The sequence below is a fragment of the Dermacentor andersoni genome, unplaced genomic scaffold (genome assembly GCF_023375885.2).
Source record: "Dermacentor andersoni unplaced genomic scaffold, qqDerAnde1_hic_scaffold ctg00000039.1, whole genome shotgun sequence".
Lineage (NCBI taxonomy): Eukaryota > Metazoa > Arthropoda > Arachnida > Ixodida > Ixodidae > Dermacentor > Dermacentor andersoni.
This window is the reverse complement of record NW_027314752.1, coordinates 10211442-10226915: the sequence shown is the minus strand read 5'-3', so window position 1 is coordinate 10226915 and position 15474 is coordinate 10211442.

Below are 15474 nucleotides of genomic sequence, written 5' to 3'. Positions count from 1 at the left end.
GGTCAGAACCGAGGCTTCTGTGCAGTTAACGCGAAAGCAAGGTTGCACACAGACTCGTCCCCAACTTTCAAGACTACTTCGCTGCTCCTTCTGCCCTTTTATATATTGTACAAATTGTAGTAAGACATGCAGGGGCTGCTGGTGGTGACGCGTCACTGTTGCTATATGCTGGCTTTGTGTGAGTTTTTGCACGCAGTAGGATAGCAAGAGCTCGTGAGGTGTGATTTCTACTGCCTCGAGGACACACATTTATGAAGAATGGTCAGAACCGAGGCTTCTGTGAAGTAAACGCGAAAACAAGGTTGCACACAGACTCGTCTCCAACTTTCAAGCCTACATCGCTGCTCCTTCTGCCCTTTTATATATTGTACAAATTGTAGTAAGACATGCAGGGGCTGCTGGCGGTGAGGCGTCGCTGTTGCTATACGCTGGCTTTGAGTGAGTTTTTGCACGCAGTAGGCTAGCAAGTGCTCGTGAGCTGTGATTTCTACTGCCTCGAGGACATACGTTTATGAAGAATGGTCAGAACCGAGGCTTCCGTGCAGTTAACGCAAAAACAAGGTTGCACACAAACTCGTCTCCAACTTTAAAGCCTACGTCGTTGCTCCTTCTGCCCTTTCATATATTGTACAAATTGTAGTAAGACATGCAGGGGCTGCTGCCGGGGACGCGTCGCTGTTACTATACGCTGGCTTTGAATGAGTTTTTGCACGCAGTAGGATAGCAAGAGCTCGTGATCTGTGATTTCTACTCCCTCGAGCACATATATTTACGAAAAATGGTCAGAACCGAGCCTTCTGTGCGGTTAACGCGAAAACAAGGTTGCACACAGAATCGTCCCCAAAATTCAAGCCTACGTCGCTGCTCCTTCTGCCCTATTATATATTGTACAAATTGTAGTAAGACATGCAGGGTCTGCTGGCGGTGACGCGTCACTGTTGCTATACGCTGGCTTTGTGTGAGTTTTTGCACGCAGTAGGCTAGCAATAGCTCGTGAGCTGTGATTTCAACTGCCTCGAGGACAAATATTTATGAAGAATGGTCAGAACCGAGGCTTCTGTGCAGTTAACGCGAAAACAAGGTTGCACACAGACTCGTCCCCAACTTTCAAGCCTAGTTCGCTGCTCCTTCTGCCCTTTTAGATATTGTACATATTGTAGTTAGAGATGCAGGGGCTGCTGGTGGTGACGCGTCGCTGTTGCTATACGCTGGCTTTGTGTGAGTTTTTGCACGCAGTAGGATAGCAAGAGCTCGTGAGCTGTGATTTCTACTGCCTCGAGCACATATATTTACGAAAAATGGTCAGAACCGCGGCTTCTGTGCGGTTAACACGAAAACAAGGTTGCACACAGAATCGTCCCCAACTTTCAAGCCTACGTCGCTGCTCCTTCTGCCATTTTATATATTGTACAAATTGTAGTTAGAGATGCAGGGGCTGCTGGCGGTGACGCGTCACTGTTGCTATACGCTGGTTTTGTGTGAGTTTTTGCACGCAGTAAGATAGCAAGAGCTCGTGAGCTGTGATTTCTACTGCCTCGAGCACATATATTTATGAAAAATGGTCAGTACCAAGGCTTCTGTGCAGTTAACGCGAAAACAAGGTTGCATACAGACTCGTCCCCAACTTTCAAGCCTACGTCGCTGCTCCTTCTGCCATTTTATATATTGTACAAATTGTTGTAAGACATGCAGGCTCTGCTGGCGGTGACGCGTCGCTGTTGCTATACGCTGGCTTTGTGTGAGTTTTTGCACGCAGTAGGCTAGCAAGTGCTCGTGAGCTGTGATTTCTACTGCCTCGAGGACATACATTTATAAAGAATGGTCAGACCCGAGGCTTCTGTGCAGTTAACGCGAAAACAAGGTTGCACACAGACTCGTCCTCAACATTTAATCCTACGTCGCTGCTCCTTCTGCCCTTTTATATATTGTACAAATTGTAGTTAGAGATGCAGGGGCTGCTGGCGGTGACGTGTCGCTGTTGCTATACGCAGGCTTTGTGTGAGTTTTTGCACGCAGTATGATAGCAAGAGCTCGTGAGCTGTGATTTCGACTGCCTCGAGGCCATGCATTTATAAAAAATGGTCAGAACCGAGGCTTCTGTGCAGTTAACGCGAAAACAAGGTTGCACACAGACTCGTCCCAAACATTCAAGCCTACGTCGCTGCTCCTTCTGTCCTTTTAGATAATGTACAAATTATAGTTAGAGATGCAGGGGCTGCTGGCGGTGACGCGTCGCTGTTGCTATACGCTGGCTTTGTGTGAGTTTTCACGCAGTAGGATAGCAAGTGCTCGTGAGCTGTGATTTCTACTGCCCCGAGGACATGCATTTATAAAGAATGGTCAGAACCGAGGCTTCTGTGCAGTTAACGCGAAAACAAGGTTGCAGACAGACTCGTCTCCAACTTTCAAGCCTACGTCGCTGCTCCTTCTGCCCTTTTATATATTGTACAAATTGTAGTTAGAGATGCAGGGGCTGCTGGCGGTGACGTGTCGCTGTTGCTATACGCAGGCTTTGTGTGAGTTTTTGCACGCAGTAGGATAGCATGAGCTCGTGAGCTGTGATTTCTACTGCCTCGAGGACATACGTTTATAAAGAATGGTCAGAACCGAGGCTTCTGTGCAGTTAACGCGAAAACAAGGTTGCACACAGACTCGTCCTCAACTTTCTAGCCTACGTCTCTGCTCCTTCTGCCCTTTTATATATTGTACAAATTGTAGTTAGAGATGCAGGCGCTGCTGGCGGTGACGCGTCGCTGTTGCTATACGCTGGCTTTGTGTGAGTTTTTGCGCGCAGTAGGATAGCAAGAGCTCGTGAGCTGTGATTTCTACTGCCTCGAGGACATATATTTATAAAGAATGGTCAGAACCGAGGCGTCTGTGCAGTTCACGCGAAAACAAGGTTGCATACAGACTCATCCCCAACTTTCAAGACTACATCGCTGCTCCTTCTGCCCTATTATATATTGTACAAATTGTAGTAAGACATGCAGGGGCTGCTGGCGGTGAGACGTCGCTGTTGCTATACGCTGGCTTTGGGTGAGTTTTTGCACGCAGTAAGCTAGCAAGAGCTCGTGAGCTGTGATTTCTATGCCTCGAGCACATATATTTATGAAAAATGGTCAGAACCGAGGCATCGGTGCAGTTAACGCGAAAACAAGGTTGCACACAGAGTCCTCTCCTACTTTCAAGCCTACTTCGCTGCTCCTTCTGCCCTTTTAGATATTGTACAAATTGTAGTTAGAGATGCAGGGGCTGCTGGCGTTGACGCGTCGCTGTTGCTATGCTCCGGCTTTGTGTGAGTTTTTGCACGCAGTAGGCTAGCAAGAGCTCGTGAGCTGTGATTTCAACTGCCTCGAGGACATACATTTATGAAGAATGGTCAGAACCGAGGCTGCTGTGCAGTTAACGCGAAAACAAGGTTGCACACAGACTCGTCCCCAACTTTCAAGCCCACGTCGCTGCTCCTTCTGCCCTTTTAAATATTGTACAAATTGTAGTTAGAGATGCAGGGGCTGCTGGCGGTGGTGCGTCGCTGTTGCTATACGCTGGCTTTGTGTGAGTTTTGGCACGCAGTAGGCTAGCAAGAGCTCGTGAGCTGTGATTTCAACTGCCTCGAGGACATGTATTTATGAAGAATGGTCAGAACCGAGGCTTCTGTGCAGTTAACGCGAAAGCAAGGTTGCACACAGAGTCCTCCCTTCTTTCAAGCCTACTTCGCTGCTCCTTCTGCCCTTTTATATATTGTACAAATTGTAGTTAGAGATGCAGGGGCTGCTGGTGGTGACGCGTCGCTGTTGCTATACGCTGGCTTTGTGTGAGTTTTTGCACGCAGTAGGATAGCAAGAGCTCGTGAGCTGTGATTTCTACGCCTCGAGCACATATATATATGAAAACTGGTCAGTACAAAGGCTTCTGTGCAGTTAACGCGAAAACAAGGTTGCATACAGACTCGTCCCCAACTTTCAAGCCTACGTCGCTGCTCCTTCTGCCCTTTTATATATTGTACAAATTGTAGTTAGAGATGCAGGGGCTGCTGGTGGTGATGCGTCGCTGTTGCTATACGCTGGCTATGTGTGAGTTTTGGCACGCAGTAGGCTAGCAAGAGCTCGTGAGCTGTGATTTCAACTGCCTCGAGGACAAGTATTTATGAAGAATGGTCAGAACCGAGGCTTCTGTGCAGTTAACGCGAAAGCAAGGTTGCACACAGAGTCCTCCCCTACTTTCAAGCCTACTGCGCTGCTCCTTCTGCCTTTTAGATATTGTACAAATTGTAGTTAGAGATGCAGGGGCACCTGGCAGTGACGCGTTGCTGTTGCTATGCTCCGGCTTTGTGTGAGTTTTTGCACGCAGTAGGCTAGCAAGACCTCGTGAGCTGTGATTTCAACTGCCTCGAGGACATACATTTATGAAGAATGGTCAGAACCGAGGCTTCTGTGCAGTTAACGCGAAAACAAGGTTGCACACAGACTCGTTCCCAACTTTCAAGCCTAGTTCGCTGCTCCTTCTGCCCTTTTAGATATTGTACAATTTGTAGTTAGAGATGCAGGGGCTGCTGGCGGTGACGCGTAGCTGTTGCTATACGCTGGCTTTGAGTGAGTTTTTGCACGCAGTAGGCTAGCAAGTGCTCGTGAGGTGTGATTTCTACTGCCACGAGGACAAATATTTATTAAGAATGGTCAGAACCGAGGCTTCTGTGCAGTTGACGCGAAAACAAGGTTGCACACAGACTCGTCCCCAAGTTTCAAGCCTACCTCGCTGCTCCTTCTGCCCTTTTACATATTGTGCATATTGTAGTTAGAGATGCAGGGGCTGCTGGTGGTGACGCGTCGCTGTTCCTATACGCTGGCTTTGTGTGAGTTTTTGCACGCAGTAGGATAGGAAGAGCTTGTGAGCTGTGATTTCTACTGCCTCGAGCACATATATATATGAAAAATGGTCATTACCAAGGCTTCTGTGCAGTTAACGCGAAAACAAGGTTGCATACAGACTCGTCCCCAACTTTCAAGCCTACGTCGCTGCTCCTTCTGCTCTTTTATATATTGTACAAATTGTAGCAAGACATGCAGGGTCTGCTGGCGGTGACGCGTCGCTGTTGCTATGCTCCGGCTTTGTGTGAGTTTTTGCACGCAGTAGGCTAGCAAGTTCTCGTGAGCTGTGATTTCTACTGCCTCGAGGGCACACATTTATAAAGAATGGTCAGAACTGAGGCTTCTGTGCAGTTAATGCGAAAACAAGGTTGCACACAGACTCGTCCCCAACTTTCAAGCCTACGTCGCTGCTCCGTCTGCCATTTTATATATTGTGCAAATTGTAGTAACACATGCAGGGTCTGCTGGCGGTGACGCGTCGCTGTTGCTATACGCTGGCTTTGAGTGAGTTTTTGCACGCAGTAGGCTAGCAAGTGCTCGTGAGGTGTGATTTCTACTGCCACGAGGACAAATATTTATTAAGAATGGTCAGAACCGAGGCTTCTGTGCAGTTGACGCGAAAACAAGGTTGCACACAGACTCGTCCCCAAGTTTCAAGCCTACCTCGCTGCTCCTTCTGCCCTTTTACATATTGTGCATATTGTAGTTAGAGATGCAGGGGCTGCTGGTGGTGACGCGTCGCTGTTCCTATACGCTGGCTTTGTGTGAGTTTTTGCACGCAGTAGGATAGGAAGAGCTTGTGAGCTGTGATTTCTACTGCCTCGAGCACATATATATATGAAAAATGGTCATTACCAAGGCTTCTGTGCAGTTAACGCGAAAACAAGGTTGCATACAGACTCGTCCCCAACTTTCAAGCCTACGTCGCTGCTCCTTCTGCTCTTTTATATATTGTACAAATTGTAGCAAGACATGCAGGGTCTGCTGGCGGTGACGCGTCGCTGTTGCTATGCTCCGGCTTTGTGTGAGTTTTTGCACGCAGTAGGCTAGCAAGTTCTCGTGAGCTGTGATTTCTACTGCCTCGAGGGCACACATTTATAAAGAATGGTCAGAACTGAGGCTTCTGTGCAGTTAATGCGAAAACAAGGTTGCACACAGACTCGTCCCCAACTTTCAAGCCTACGTCGCTGCTCCTTCTGCCCTTTAAAATATTGTACAAGTTGTAGTTAGTGATGCAGGGGCTGCTGGCGGTGACGCGTCGCTGTTGCTGTACGCTGGCTTTGTGTGAGTTTTTGCACGCAGAAGGCTAGCAAGAGCTCGTGAGCTGTGATTTCAACTGCCTCGAGGACAAGTATTTATGAAGAATGGTCAGAACCGAGGCTTCTGTGCAGTTAACGCGAAAGCAAGGTTGCACACAGAGTCCTCCCCTACTTTCAAGCCTACTTCGCTGCTCCTTCTGCCCTTTAAGACATTGTACAAATTGTAGTTAGAGATGCAGGGGCACGTGGCGGTGACGCGTCGCTGTTGCTATGCTCCGGCTTTGTGTGAGTTTTTGCACGCAGTAGGCTAGCAAGAGCTCGTGAGCTGTGATTTCAACTGCCTCGAGGACATACATCTATGAAGAATGGTCAGAACCGAGGCTTCTGTGCAGTTAACGCGAAAACAAGGTTGCACACAGACTCGTCCCCAACTTACAAGCCTACGTCGCTGCTCCTTCTGCCGTTTTATATATTGTACAAATAGTAGTAAGACATGCAGGGGCTCCTGGCGGTGACGCGTCGCTGTTGCTATACGCTGGCTTTGGGTGAGTTTTTGCACGCAGTAAGCTAGCAAGAGCTCGTGAGCTGTGATTTCTATGCCTCGAGCACATATATTTCTGAAAAATGGTCAGAACCGAGGCATCGGTGCAGTTAACGCGAAAACAAGGTTGCACACAGACTCGTCCCCAACTTTCCAGCCCACGTCGCTGCTCCTTCTGCCCTTTTAAATATTGTACAAATTGTAGTTAGAGATGCAGGGGCTGCTGGCGGTGATGCGTCGCTGTTGCTATACGCTGGCTTTGTGTGAGTTTTTGCACGCAGTAGGCTAGCAAGAGCTCGTGAGCTGTGATTTCAACTGCCTCGAGGACAAGTATTTATGAAGAATGGCCAGAACCGAGGCTTCTGTGCAGTTAACGCGAAAGCAAGGTTGCACACAGAGTCCTCCCCTACTTTCAAGCCTACTTCGCTGCTCCTTCTGCCCTTTTAGATATTGTACAAATTGTAGTTAGAGATGCAGGGGCTGCTGGCGGTGACGCGTCGCTGTTGCTATGCTCCGGCTTTGTGTGAGTTTTTGCACGCAGTAGGCTAGCAAGAGCTCGTGGGCTGTGATTTCAACTGCCTCGAGGACATACATTTATGAAGAATGATCAGAACCGAGGCTTCTGTGCAGTTAACGCGAAAACAAGGTTGCACACAGACTCGTCCCCAACTTTCAAGCCCACGTCGCTGCTCCTTCTGCCCTTTTAAATATTGTACAAATTGTAGTTAGAGATGCAGGGGCTACTGGCGGTGATGCGTCGCTGTTGCTACACGCTGGCTTTGTGTGAGTTTTTGCACGCAGTAGGCTAGCAAGAGCTCGTGAGCTGTGATTTCAACTGCCTCGAGGACAAATATTTATTAAGAATGGTCAGAACCGAGGCTTCCGTGCAGTTGACGCGAAAACAAGGTTGCACACAGACTCGTCCCCAACTTTCAAGCCTGCCTCGCTGCTCCTTCTGCTCTTTTACATATTGTGCATATTGTAGATAGAGATGCAGGGGCTGCTTGTGGTGACGCGTCGCTGTTGCTATACGCTGGCTTTGTGTGAGTTTTTGCACGCAGTAGGATAGCAAGAGCTCGTGAGCTGTGATTTCTACTGCCTCGAGCACATATATATATGAAAAATGGTCAGTACCAAGGCTTCTGTGCAGTTAACGCGAAAACAAGGTTGCATACAGACTCGTCCCCAACTTTCAAGCCTACGTCGCTGCTCTTTCTGCCCTTTTATATATTGTACAAATTGTAGTTAGAGATGCAGGGGCTGCTGGTGGTGACGCGTCGCTGTTGCTATACGCTGGCTTTGTGTGAGTTTTTGCCCGCAGTAGGATAGCAAGAGCTCGTGAGCTGTGATTTCTACTGCCTCGAGCACATATATATATGAAAAATTGTCAGTACCAAGGCTTCTGTGCAGTTAACGCGAAAACAAGGTTGCATACAGACTCGTCCCCAACTTTCAAGCCTACGTCGCTGCTCCTTCTGCCCTTTTATATATTGTACAAATTGTAGTTAGAGATGCAGGGGCTGCTGGTGGTGACGCGTCGCTGTTGCTATATGCTGGCTTTGTGTGAGTTTTTGCAAGCAGTAGGATAGCAAGAGCTCGTGAGCTGTGAATTCAACTGCCTCGAGGACATAACTTTATGAAGAATGGTCAGAACCGAGGCTTCTGTGCAGTTAACGCGAAAACAAGGTTGCACACAGACTCGTCCCCAACTTTCAAGCCTAGCTGATGGATATTGTTTCTTGGCGCAAGGGCCAGAAATGGCCAAAGAGCGCCATGACATTTGGTGATGAATGGCAATGAGTATCGATGAATATGGCGGTAATCGAGTGGCTGTATATTGGCCTAAAATATTCGCTGTAAATGGTGTAAAATATGCATCAATTAAAATAATGCAATGAAAAGTGAGTCCATGGTTGTAAAAGTACGTTGTGAAGGATTAGATACTAAGACATGTTAATTTATAGCAGCACCAGTGCCTCTGCGGAGCCCTTCAGCGTAAGGGCTGCGAGGCATGTGCTCTGTAAGTGATTTCATTGCAGCTACAGCCTCTAGGCAGAGGCTGTGCTACAAATAGCCTGGCCAAATAATGTCTATGGTATTTGTTTCTTCTATGAACTTGAGTACTAATTTAAAATTAAATAGAGGTTCATTGCCTAAAAAGAAGACTGGGTGTAAAGGTACATTATGATGGTATAAGAAAGGGAAGAACTTTTTTCTCTCCATTTCTAATAATGGGCACTCTACAAGAACATGTAGGACTGTAAGTATACTGCCACACCTAGTGCATGTTGGAGGGTTAGTTCCAGTAAGAATATACGAATGAGTGCTATAGGTATGCCCAATTCTTAATCTACATAGCAGTACTTCCTGGTGTCTTGTTGTTTTCTCAGAGAACCAGTTCCCTATCTTTGGTTTGATTAGGTGCAGTTTGTTGGACACCTGAGTGTCCCATTGCCCTTGCCAATATTTCCGTAGTTTATACTGTAAAAAAGGCTTAAGATCTGTGTAGGGTACCGGTATATTGAAGTCTTCATCGCAAAAAACTACAGATGTAGCCCTTTCGTCAGCAGCTACGTTGCCCTCTAGGCCTCTATGATGGCCAGGCACCCAACAAAGAACAATTATTTGGTTCGACAGGTATGCTGAGCATAGAAGGTTGTAGACCTGATTAAGGATAGGGTTTTTGTGTTTTCGTATACTTGATATGCCACTAACAACGCTTAATGAATCTGTGAATATGACAGCCTTTATTATACCTGTTTGTTTTATATGTTTCACAGCAGAGAGAATCGCGTATGCCTCCGCTGTGAAAATGCTAGTGTTTGGATTTAGTGCACCGGACGTTGAGAATGACGGTCCGAGAGCGGCATAAGCTACACCAAAAGTAGACTTTGAAGCGTCTGTATAAAACTCAGCGCAGGAGTACTTCGCCTGGAGTTCGAGAAAGTGTGAGTGTATGTGTACCTCAGGCGCATGTTTTGTTAATGCTACGAAAGACATATCACATTGGATATTCTGCCATTCCCAAGGTGGTGCAATGTTAGTGGGAGTCATTAGCACTGTTTCTCGATGTTTAATACCAGTTTCGTTAGCCAGTTGTTCTAAGCGCACAGACAGAGGAGCTCGTACAGATGGGCGGTTACGGTGAAGTCTTGCAGAAGACAAGTCAAGTACAGTTGAGTAACACGGATGTTCGTTATTCGATTTACATTTTAAAAAGTAGGAGAAGCTTAGATACGTTCTGCGCAGATGTAACGACCATTCGTTTGCCTCCACATACAGACTTTCCACAGGACTTGTCCTAAATGCGCCTGTTGCCAACCGTATGCCTAGATTGTGGACTGGGTCGAGAATTCTGAGAGCACTATCCGATGCGGATTGGTACACCACAGCTCCATAGTCGAGGCGTGATCGTACAAGGCTCCTATATAGGCTAAGCAAACACCTCCTGTCACTGCCCCAGTTTGTTCGAGAAAGTAGCTTCAGCAGGTTCATTGTCTTCAGGCACTTCGCTTTGAGATATTTCAAATGTGGAATAAAATTAAGTTTTGTGTCCAAGATAATACCTAAAAATTTGTGTTCAAGGCTGACCGACAGTCGTTGTCCATTAAGGTGAATGGCGGGTTCCGGTGACATGCCTCTCTTGTTTGAGAAGAGAACACATGTGCTTTTCTGAGGGTTAAATTTAAAACCATTTTCTTCTGACCACTTTGAGAGTTTGTTCAGGCCAAGCTGTAGCTGTCTCTCGCAGATGCTAAGATTGCATGATCTAAAAGCTATCTGTACATCGTCTACATAAACCGAGTAAAAGAGTGTGCGAGGTATGATGGTATGTAAGGAGTTCATTTTCACAATAAAGAGCGTACAACTCAGCACTCCACCCTGCGGTACACCTGTCTCTTGTACGAATGATCGTGACTGCACATTGCCAACTCTAACACGAAACGTTCTGTCAGACAGGTAGCTCTCAATAATGGTCAGCAAGTTGCCACGTATACCCATTCCAGAAAGATCCCGAAGGATCCCAAAGCGCCACGTAGTGTCATACGCCTTTTCCATATCAGGGAATACAGATACGACAAGCTGTTTGTGGATAAAAGCTTCACGGATGTACATTTCCATGCGGACAAGGTGGTCTGTCGTCGACCTACCTTCCCTGAAACCGCATTGGTATGGGTCTAATATTTTGTTGGTTTCAAGATAGTGGAGCAAGCGTTTATTCACCATCTTTTCAAAGAGTTTGCATAGGCAGCTTGTCAACGCTATCGGCCTATAACTGTTTGCCAAGGAGGGGTCCTTACCCTGTTTCAGAATGGGAATTATAATGGCCTCTTTCCAGACAGAGGGAATCTTGCCGGAAGACCATATACCATTGTAAAGGAAAAGAAGGGTATTTTGTGTTTCAGATGGCAAGTGCATTAACATTTCATATATTATGCGGTCAGAGCCTGGGGCAGATTTATTGCAGCCGTTTAGTGCTGCTTGAAGCTCTGCTATGCCAAATGGTCTATTGTATACCTCACGTTTTGCACTTTTCCGTACTAATTGCTGCCGTTCTATTCGTGTTTTTTGTGTTTGAAATGTGTCAGAGTAGTGCGACGAACTGGATATGCGTTCAAAATGTGCGCCTAGAAAGTTCGCCTGGTCTTCCATGCTATTTCCCTGTGTATTTACTAAAGGTAGCGAGTAAGGTTGTCGACCTTTTATTCTGTGCACTCTATTCCAGGCCTTTGTCTCATCCGTGTAAGAGTTAATTCCTGATATATATTTTTGCCAACTCTCTCTTCTAGCTTGTCGGCGCGTTCTCCTTCCCTGAGATTTGACGTGCTTGAAATGAACAAGGTTTTCTGCCGTCGGAGAATCGCGGAGCAACCCCCATGCTTTGTTCTGCTTTTTACGCGCGTTACGACACTCCTCGTTCCACCACGGAACACGACGCTTGTTAGATGATCCCTTTGTTTCTGGGATACATTTGCTTGCGGCATCAATCAGAAAAAAGGTGAAGTATTCAACCGCAGCTTCCAGGCTTAGAGCACAGATGTCAGCCCACGATATGAGAGTAATTTTCTGGAACTGTTCCCAATTGGCTGAATCAGTTTTCCACCGAGGAAACTGTGGGGGACATTCATTCATCTTCGGTGTACACAGAACTATCGGGAAATGGTCGCTCCCGTACGGATTTTTAATAACATTCCATTTAAGATCAGGTAAAAGAGTGGGAGATGCAATACTGAGGTCTATAGAGGAATATGTTTTATGTGCAGTATTATAATATGTAGGTGCCTTACTATTCAAAAGACATGCACCAGAAGAAAAGAGAAACTGTTCAATCAGTCGACCTCGCACATCGCAATGAGAGTCACCCCATAGGTTGCTGTGTGCATTGAAATCTCCTAGAACCAAATAGGGTTCGGGTAATTGGTCTATTAATGCATGGAATTCATGTTTATGGAGATGATAGTGCGGGGGTATATACAGAGAGCAGACGGTAATAAGTTTGTTTAGAAGTATGGCTCGAACGGCCACTGCCTCTAGGGGCGTTTGTAGTTGTAGATGTTGACACGCTATACCTTTGTCGAGTATAATGGCTACACCGCCAGATGACGCGATGGCATCATCACGATCTTTACGAAAAATGATATAATGACGAAGAAAGTTAGTGTGTTTAGACTTAAGATGGGTTTCTTGTACACACAGCACTTTTGGAGTGAGTTCGCAGAGAAGCTCTTGAACATCATCAAGGTTTCTGAGGAGACCTCTGACGTTCCACTGCATAATTATAGTGTCCATATTGAAGTTAATTTGGTGCTGTGCGTAAGAAAAAGAAGGCGTTTAGCCTACAGAGCCGCTTCCGGCCCTGTAATTTTGGTTCTGTCTTTTCTGGAGCGGTCCGAAGAATTTCGTCGCTCCTTAGGTGGTTCCTGCACCACCTTGCTTGGGGTAGTGTCCATAGCTTCTTGCGAAGCGCTGGACAGTCGCTCTAACGAGCGATGTGTACGTCGTATTGCCTTCGCCTCGAGGGACGAAGGCTGCGGCCTCACCTGCCCGGAGGGTGATGGATCCTCCTTAACCTCTGCGCTGCGAAGAGTGATGGCAGCGCTGGTAGAGGTCTCCGGTGTGACCGATTTCAAGGAGGGTAGGGCAGCCTTAGCTGCTCCCACCGTGGGGGCGGGTGGCGATCGCCTCAGTAGGCCGCGCGTGCCTTGGGTGACCGCCGGGATCCGTCGTGGTGCTGCCCCCTGTTGCACCACTTCGGCAAACGAACTTTTCATTGCAAATGAAGTTGATATACGTTGGCGTGCTTCCCGGAAACTGATATTCTCTTTGACCTTGATAGTAATTATCTCTTTTTCTTTCTTCCAGGCTTCGCAAGATCTGGAATATGCCGGGTGGCTGCCATCGCAGTTTGCGCAATGGGCCTCAGCAGTACAATCATCAGCAGAGTGGTCTTTTGTAGCACATTTCGCACAAGTCAATCGTCCTCGGCAGCTTTGAGAGGCATGACCAAATCTCTGACACTTGTAGCAGCGTCGAGGATTTGGAATGTAAGGTCTTACACGAAGTTTGAGGTAGCCTGTTTCTATTGCATCCGGGAGTGTGCTAGAGCCAAAAGTAAGTATTAGATGTTTGGTTGGTAGTTCTTTGTTGTCGCGCCTGATTTTTATGCGTTGTACATGTATAACGTTTTCTTCTTTCCATCCATTCAAGAGTTCTTCATCAGTCAAATCCATGAGGTCGTCGTCTGAGACCACACCCTTGACGGTGTTCATTGTTCGATGTGGACTAACAGATATCGTTTTATCGCCAAATGCCACCAGGTTTCTTAGTTTCTCGTACTGTGGTTTGTCTTTCACTTCAATCAAAAGGTCCCCACTGGCCATCTTGGTGGCTTTGTAGCCACTTCCAATAGCCTCCGTGAGGCATTTTGACACCAAGAAGGGAGAAATGTTTGTCGCTTTTTTGTCAGTGTTTTCACAGTGAATTACATGATACTTGGGGAATGTGTCCCGTTTCTTGAGAAAGAATTCAAATGTAGCATCGGTGCGCCCCCTTTTCGGAGGGCGATCAGGTAAGAAGGGTTTCGAGGGTCCCATGAAATGTATTGTTTATTCAGTATCAATGCCAGTCACCCACCATCGAGCCCAACGAGGGGACATGGAAGAGATTGTTGTGAAGCAAGCCCTGCCATGCCAACTGTACATTGTTACTATAACCACATATGTTATAATCAAGGTAGATCATAGCACACCAGGTTAACCCTTGCCGCCAGGAAACTCGGAAGTAATAAGAAGTGAAGAGAAGACAGGAAAGATGTAAAAGTGGGAGAGAAAGACGAAGAATGGAGAAGAGGACAGGAAAAGGCGACTGCCGATTTCCTCCAGGTGGGTCAGTCTGGAGGTGCCGTCTATGCGAAGCAGAGGCCAAAGAGGTGTGTTGCCTCCGCCGGGGGGCCTTAAAGGTCCAAGCACCCAGCATCGGCTCAACCTCCAGGATCCCCCTTTCCCCAGACACGGCTAAGCCGCGCACGGCTACACGCAGGAGGGTCCAACCCTCGGGTGCTCGGGTCCGTGGTGTCGCAACGCACCAAACGCCTGCTAACGCAGACGCCCCTGCGGGGTTCAAGCCTAGTTCGCTGCTCCTTCTGCCCTTTTAGATATTGTACAATTTGTAGTTAGAGATGCAGGGGCTGCTGGCGGTGACGCGTAGCTGTTGCTATACGCTGGCTTTGAGTGAGTTTTTGCACGCAGTAGGCTAGCAAGGGCTCGTGAGCTGTGATTTCAACTGCCTCGAGGACAAACATTTATGAAGAATGGTCAGAATCGAGGCTTCTGTGCAGTTAACGCGAAAACAAGGTTGCGCACAGACTCGTCCCCAACTTTCAAGCCTAGTTCGCTGCTCCTTCTGCCCTTTTAGATATTGTACAAATTGTAGTAAGACATGCAGGGTCTGCTGGCGGTGACGCGTAGCTGTTGCTATACGCTGGCTTTGTGTGAGTTTTTGCACGCAGTAGGATAGCAAGAGCTTGTGAGCTATGATTTCTACTGCCTCGAGCACATATATATATGAAAAATGGTCAGTACCAAGGCTTCTGTGCAGTTAACGCGAAAGCAAGGTTGCATACAGACTCGTCCCCAACTTTCAAGCCTACGTCGCTGCTCCTTCTGCCCTTTTATATATTGTACAAATTGTAGTAAGACATGCAGGGTCTGCTGGCGGTGACGCGTCGCTGTTGCTATGCTCCGGCTTTGTGTGAGTTTTTGCACGCAGTAGGCTAGCAAGTTCTCGTGAGCTGTGATTTCTACTGCCTCGAGGACACACATTTATAAAGAATGGTCAGAACTGAGGCTTCTGTGCAGTTAATGTGAAAACAAGGTTGCACACAGACTCGTCCCCAACTTTCAAGCCTACGTCGCTGCTCCTTCTGCCCTTTAAAATATTGCACAAGTTGTAGTTAGTGATGCAGGGGCTGCTGGCGGTGACGCGTCGCTGTTGCTATACGCTGGCTTTGTGTGAGTTTTTGCACGCAGTAGGCTAGCAAGAGCTCGTGAGCTGTGATTTCAACTGCCTCGAGGACAAACATTTAGGAAGAATGGTCAGACTTGAGGCTTCTGTGCAGTTAACGCGAAAACAAGGTTGCACAAAGACTCGTCCCAAACTTTCAAGCCTAGTTCGCTGCTCCTTCTGCCCTTTTAGATATTGTACAATTTGTAGTTAGACATGCAGGGGCTGCTGGCGGTGACGCGTAGCTGTTGCTATACGCTGGCTTTGAGCGAGTTTTTGCACGCAGTAGGCTAGCAAGGGCTCG